Here is a 7,983-nt window from a genome sequence, read left to right as displayed (position 1 = left end):
CAAAATTTTGAGCCAGAGATTTTTGTTGAAAATTTGTACCGGAAAACCAGAGATTCGATCAGAAAATCATATTAAGAATTTCCTACCAGAAATCAAAGATAATCGGAGAAATGATGAAAAATTGTACATTAAAAAAGAAATACAAAATTCAACAAATTGAACTTAATTGATGCGATACGATAATAACCATGAATATCATAATCTCTTCGCCGATCATGTACGGAAGGAAAATTCATTGGGGGGGAACACTCGCGATGTACACGACGCTGATAATTCCGTCGTTAGTAAAAGCCGTCCGGTACCGCCTACCCGCTCGGAGAGAGACACGGTCGGCACATAATGGACAATGGCGAACGATTGCATCGCCGCACGTTGTGTCGCGCGATGCGCTCCCAAGCAGGAAGGCAAAAGCAGAATGTACGCGTGTGTGGGCAGGTGAGATGCCAAGTAACATACCAGGACACGCCCCGCGTGCGCGCATTACGTTTTGCTATTGCAGACGTCCGGCCGGTATTTTCATTCTGCCACAATGGAACGACCGATTCTCCAGAACGTGTGCAGCGTTCAAGCTATTCGCGGCTAAAGTATCGAGAAGCATCGAGCCGTTAGCCGAACGTTACGCAAGGTTGCATTTATGGAACTGTCTACCTAGCTGTCGCTCGCTCGAGGCTATTCCGTGAATCGCCCCTGCGAATGTAACGACCTGTTCGAGCAGCGTGATAATTATTAGTCGCCTGTAGCAGGTGTATGTGAGGGTGTGTGGAACAATGCGACATAAATTTTAATTTAACTTTATTATTGATATGGAAGAGAAGTTTTAAAATCGATATTGATCCTTTATGTTTCAAATTGCTTTTTTCTGAAATAATATAAATTCTATTGTAAAACAAAACAATGCAATAGAGAATAATTGATGAAATAATATAAATTCTATTATAAAACAAAACAATGCAATAGAGGATAATTGATGAAAGTTTAGCTACACATATCGAGTAAATTAATAAATTATCGAATAAATTAATAAATGCAAAAAGACTATATTGAAATTACACCAAAAGAACAATTTTACTAAAGTATTTAAAAATAATAATAAAAATTATTCAGTAATTAAAAATTGAAATATAATAATTAAAAATAATAAATAAAGATCTAGATAGATACAGATCTGAAAATAATTTTCTTGAAGCGTCAAAATAATTATGCAGGAAACTCAAGTATGATGAGCAATGCTGCAAAAAATTTTGACATGCTAGCAATCAGTTTGAATCCTATAATTATATATAGATAGTCCAATAAAATTTATTTTTAAATCTATATCTATTTAAAAAAAAACTCCACACTAATTATATGGAAAATTGAGTCTCGGTGAAATAAATTTTCAAATATGATGCAGCTTATAATGTAATGAACGGAAAATTATTACACCTTGTGTCATAGACATAAGAATAGTAATAATAATCATTTTTGAGCTATGGTGTGTATTAAAGCTGCACAAATTTCACACCTTTTCCACACATAATTTAAAAACCATTATTACGCCTTAGATCTACGACATTCTTCGTTTATTACATTTTACCGGGACCCAGTTTACTATATAATTAGTTAAACCCCATATTAATTATATGAAAAATTAGATTCCGCAGAAATGAGTTAATTTTCATATATAATATAGCTTATAATGTAGTGAAAAAAAGATGTTATAATAGATACAAGATTCAGTAATGGACAAGTTTTGATATATAAATGTGCACAAAAAGAACAGAAGTTTTGTAGAAGTATCTAAAAAATTTAGATACATAGTTAAGAAATAATTTTGTTGAATTACCGAAATAATTATATATAACACTAATTGTATAAGTCAAGTTAAATGTCAGAATATCAAAATTTTTTTGCAGCATAAATGTTTAAATTTTCTACATAATTATTTACGTGATTAAAAAATTATTTTTACATCTGTGTTTAGCTAAAATATTTCAACAATCGTTCTTTCCTAAAACTTGCACGCAGAGCATCTTTGATATACAATAGCTCAAAAGCTATCTATTATTGAGCCCTGTGTCTACAACATCTTTTATTCACCGTATTATAAGCTATACGTGAAAATTAACTCATTTCACCAGACCCCAATTTTCCACATAATTAGTGCGAGATCCTTTTTAGACTTACTTTATAACCGTTCTTTCCATGTGATAAATGCAAAATCTGACAAGCGCGAATAAAGGAGAGCGTTGAAATCAGATTCAGATGAATTTTTCAGATGAAAAGTTTGCAATTATTCGCATCGTTTAACATCCTAATTCGTTCTTCGTGATGATTTCCTTCAGCGTATCGCGATTGGCGAACAGTTATGTCATCAAAACGCACAGGTCGAGAAAGCCCGGTATTAATTGGTCTTCCGTGGTCTTCCGTGCTGTGCACTCGGACGTGTGTTTTAATTAGACATCTGCACGTGAACAGGTGTAATGATATTACAGTTATTCGCTCGCGGTGGCACGTGCCGGGATGCTAATCATGATATATAGTTTGTTTATAAAACGGTGAACAAACGCTTCAAGTATATTGAAATTCGAGACATATTGAAGTCGAGACATATTAAAATATAAATCTTCTTTTTTCCTTCCCCTCTCTCTTTCTCTTTCTGTCGCGAAGCATCCAATTGAAAACAAAACGGTTTCAAACTTTTCCTTTATTTGTGTTATTTATTAGAATCTCAATGTATTTGTCTGATGTTTCATTGCGCGATTCACGCATTAATTTTGACCAGGGGCTACAAAAACTTAATAAACTCGGCAGGATACGGCAAATAATTTGTAATTAATCCCGGAGGCGGCGGTACACCCGCAACCGGATGCGAGTTTGCTTGAAATTGCGCGTGTTACCGATCTCTGAGTCTCAGTCTATCTCGCGGAGGTTTCGACTTTGTTTTGCTATTCCGCATTCCGTCGCAGATTGCTCGCTTTTATCTTTCAGCCGCCGGAGAAACCCCAGTCTTATTCTTTCTTTCTCTCTTTCGCTTGCATCTTTAATTATATTCGTTGCGAAGGTTGATATATATGTAACTGTTACACATGGAAGAATAAATTACGATGATGGGGATTTTCGAAAACGCAGAACGTACATGAAGGGCGAGAGTATAAGAGGATCTGTTACCGTTAAAATTACCTGGAAGAATGTTCATAAGAGTATCTGTCTGATGCAAAATAGTGAAATCATTTTTGTCCGCGTTTCTCGGCGATTGCGGAATTGAAGGACGTTGAATTACAATTACAAATTTGCTTTACGAGCCAAAGTAGCAAAGGTATTTATTACCGCCTTACTTTCTCATTATGTAAATATGCCATTGGCTATATGAGTTTCTGCAACAACTGATGTTAATGATCATGCGTTTTAATCGACGAGCACATGTAGTAGAAAAATTAACTGCAAATTTGTCAGAGCATACGAGTATGTATCATTATAAAGTTACAAATAACGTCTTACGAGATGAGTTTTCCTCGTCGTAAAATAATTGATGTCGTCCTTGCCGGTCGCGCCGTCCAGGAAGAAGGAAAAGTTTACATATCCGACATCGCATCAGAATATAATTCTACGATGATGCGATTGCCGACGATCATCGACGAAGATGATCGTCGTTGGCTTCGGACGGTGATTACGGCATCCAAGAAAAAAGAAGAGAAGGAAAAAAAAAGAAACGCAATCAACACACGAGATCGAACACGTATGTTAATGGAAGAAGGCGATCGAGGAGGTGACAGCGTGCGGTAAAGCGAAAATCGCGTTGCAACGGTAAATGGCGACGTTGTCTCGCGAGAGTGAAGGACACCCGGGCTAGTGTTGCTTCGATTGCCACGACACATGAAAAGCACTTCTTCGAGAAGCAATTACCACAATGCCAACGCACGAGCAACGGTATTACGCATACGCGGATACGCATCGATGCGGATAATAATAGACGCCGGATCAAGTGGACCTCGTAGAATGTATCATAATTTTTGTCGGAAAATGTTTGAACTTGTTGGCGAAATTGTCATCAGCTCGTAATGATATACGAAAGAACAGTTTTGCTGAAGTATCTAAAAATTTAGCACAGATTTAATAAAATAAAATAATTTTGTTGAACCATTAAAATAATATTAGAAACCGATTTGAAAATAATTTTGTTGAGCCTTTAAAATAATTACGTAGAAATTTTAGATATAATGAATAATACATTTTAACATTCAAAAAATTTTAACATTCTAGTAATTTAAATGATAAATCAATATGATAAATAATAGATTTCGAGTTACATATTACATCAAACGTATAATATTTATGGTAAATAAAGTTGATAAAGTTGAATTTTCAAATAAATATTTAATCTAAATCTTAATTAAATCTAAATCATTTTTTAGTAGAAATAATTTTTTTGTGTACATCATTAGCGATAACTTAGAAAGAAAGTTTGAATTCTTTTACCGAAGAAGTCTTTACAGCCGTTTTTGAAGTCTCAAAGTTGTTTGACCAAGTTTCGGCCAGGTTTATCAATATTTGCATCTTTTTTTTATTTATCAGACGACGAGTTATAGACGGCGAATTATAAAATAAAAATAAAATTATGAGTCCTCGAGAACCCATGAATAGTAAAAGTATATTTTGTTGAGGCTGGAATTTCAGAAAACTGGCTTTAGCCCGCAGTAATTTGGCCAATAACATAGAGAGACTCATTTTGAATTCACGCGTGCAGCACATTATTGTATGACGAGGACTTTTTCCTCGAGATCAAAAGACCTTGCTTGGCTGGGACATAAATATAGAAATTGCCATCAATTTAAAGACACTTCGCAAACATGCTGCCCCTCGACTAACGGAAAATCTCTTTCCCGTCGTGCTTCATTTACGTTTTTCGTTTCGCGCTGCATGTGATGTTTGCACGTGCGGTCCGTAATATATTCTGTCACGCTTGAATTGAGAAAAGCCTTTCCGCTTACTGCCGTAAAAATATTAATTTTGACATACAGAAGAATATTTAAAAAATAATAAAATTACGGTAACACATCCAACTGTTTAGCGTCACGAATTCATAAGGCCCGCAATTCTACACTGAAATAAAAGCTTGGTTGCTGCAGCAAATCGGATGGTAAAATATGGCACAGCATTTTTAATTGGCTAAAATTGGCTGTTTGCAACAACCAATTTTTAATTGCAGTAACCAATTTTTGCGTTAGTCTATCTGCAATGTCAGTATAGAATTGCGATAGGCTAACGCAACCAAAAATTGATTGTTGCAAACAATTTAAAATGCTATATCATATTCAGCCAATCTTTTTTTTCAATGTAGTAAACAAAAAATAATCTTGCGATCAGTTATGAAAACTTATAGTGGAGTAAGGAGTTGTAATACTTTAAACGTTGTAGTGAAAATTCATTCTTCAAAGTGAGCGACTCGTTCGCTTTTGAGGTCATGTATTTTCAGGCGAAACACGTAAAAGGGTTTTTGGCATACTACACTGCAAAAACTAGTTTCCCGTCAATTTATTCGGTTAATTTATTATATCCAGGATCCTTGAAAATGTAATATCATTTAAATAAATGAGATACATTGTAAAATAATATCATTTTATGCATTGCTTAATTAGACACAGCGAGAGTTGTAGTTGGACGCTCAGTTGGCGCACGCCTCATTGAGGAAACAAAATCGCTAGTAACGTCACGTAATCTATACAGCCCGTTAGGAAGCTCCTTTGTTAACACGGTTACATAAGATTATGCAAAAATCTGGGTCGTCGGTCGAAGCAAACGAAGCCAATGTAGACAGGCTGATCGAATGATATCTTCTTATATCGATTCGCCTACGCCGATAGTTAAGCCTTAAGTTTTAGCTCAAGCGCAAGTCACGTATTCACGATCCGTTAAGATCAATCGCATTTAATCTATCATTAAGGCATTCCGTAGCAATAGGACATTCTATTCTCGGACGCAAATATTATTTCGCGACGCAGTCCACACACTTAAATGACAAGTATGCTCAAAAATATATCCTTTTTGCGTGTTTGTATTGTGTGATCAATAATATATATAATTATTATCTTAAACAAATAGTGAGAAATTCTTTTATGTAGTGAGAAACTTTTCTAATTTTGTTAATAAATACGCGTATGTCACGTATTAACCTTTAAATAAATAGGTACTCATACAACATAGATCAATGCAACAATGTTGCAACATTCCAATAATATTGCAATAAGATTACAAACATAATTGCAATGAGATTGCAACAATTGATATAAGATTCAATGTTGTATTAGTGTGTATTTAAAAATATGCAAGTTGGTTAAAATACAAAAAATTAATTTTTCTAATTCTACTTTTTACTAACAAAATATATAACTATAATAAAAAATTATTAATAAAAAATATAACTATAAAAGAAAAATTTTTAGTGTGCCCTAAGCACTCTACTTACCAACAAAAGTTTTAAGATTTATTATTTTTCCTTTGTTCCATAATGATTTAATAAAAAATATAATTATAATATTTATAATTATATTTAATATAATATTAAATTTACTAACTTTAAATTAGTTGAATCCTTGGAATAGAGAAATGTAAAAATAATGAATCTTAGGTTTCTGGGCATCTGAACAATATTTTTTATTTTTCTTTTCCAAAGTTTTTAAGAGAACTATGCTTTGAGTGCTGTGATTATCTTATCTATTCACTTAAGAATTGAGTTAATTAAATCAGCCCAAACCAGCAAGTAAAATCTTTTCACCATTAAAAAGGAAGAGTTTCATTGAGTCTCATCGAAGTGAAAATGGAGTCTTCTCGAGAGAAAAAGGAATACGATGCTGGTTTTTCTCACAGTTTATGTGCGGATGAGTTCGTGAAATTAGGCCTCCGAGTCAAAGTCTCGATACTCGTGAGGGAATGCAAACTTTCATCGCCCGGAGCTCTCGGACAGATGATGCCCACGTGTCCACTTTCGTGGATCAAGAGACCCACCTCGGTGCACCTCTTTCTTCTTCTTCGGACATAATACACGAAGCGGTTGAAGAACCGCAAGTATCCATTGCGACTTCCTGCCTGTCGAGATTCGTACTTCCTGATAAAACAGCGCACGTGCACGAGCCACAAAAAATGAATGCACGATCGTTATGTTGAGCTGGCGGTGCTTGCAACTCGTTGCGTGCAGTTACAAGTACTTCCGCGCCTCTTGTTACCGCTGCTGGTTCGCGCGATTTGGAATTATAAAAATGAGAATCAAGCGATTATCTCTGGCATCACGCGCACAAAGCGCTCGCTCTATATCGCTTTTCCTTTTCTGCAACGAACATGACTGTGATAAAAATAGCTACGACATAAAATAATTTGCATTAATACACGGTATAAGAACTGATTAACGTCATCGGCGCGGTGTACTGATCGCCATGCTTTGGAGGACATTTGCAAGCGGTGACCGTGACCCAACATCCCTTTCGAATTTATTTTATCCTTGAAGAAAATACAGTGTGTTTCACTGTCGCTTTAACAAGTATGTCAGTGATAGACTTATAAAGTAATAGTCTAAGTACTTATAAAGTAATAGTCTAGTAAGTTACAAAATATATGAGTTACTTTCTTAGCATTAACTTTTATTTGACAATTGATTACAAAATATATGAGTTGCTTCTTAGTGTTAACTTTCGTTTGAGTAATAATTGAACATGAATCTTTCAGATGAAATGAATGAAAATGGATGTTTAGCAAGTTTTGTCAGAAAAAAAAAATGTTTACTTATCTCTTAACGTTGCGCGTTGAATAGAACAATCATAACTTCGTGCCTAACTGAAACGGACATGCAAGAACGTCCGCTGTTGCAATGTTGAACATATATATATATATATATATATATATATATATATATAGTAGTACGCGTCGTCTCGTACGTAAGTTAGTTCTTTTACTTTTTAATTTACTTTAATTTTTAGTTTTATTAATAAATAGTAGAGTATATCTTACTTA

The sequence above is a fragment of the Atta cephalotes genome (genome assembly GCF_000143395.1).
Source record: "Atta cephalotes unplaced genomic scaffold scaffold00004, whole genome shotgun sequence".
NCBI classification, from domain to species: domain Eukaryota; kingdom Metazoa; phylum Arthropoda; class Insecta; order Hymenoptera; family Formicidae; genus Atta; species Atta cephalotes.
The sequence above is the reverse complement of the archived record's forward strand: the minus strand, read 5'-3'. Positions refer to the sequence as shown.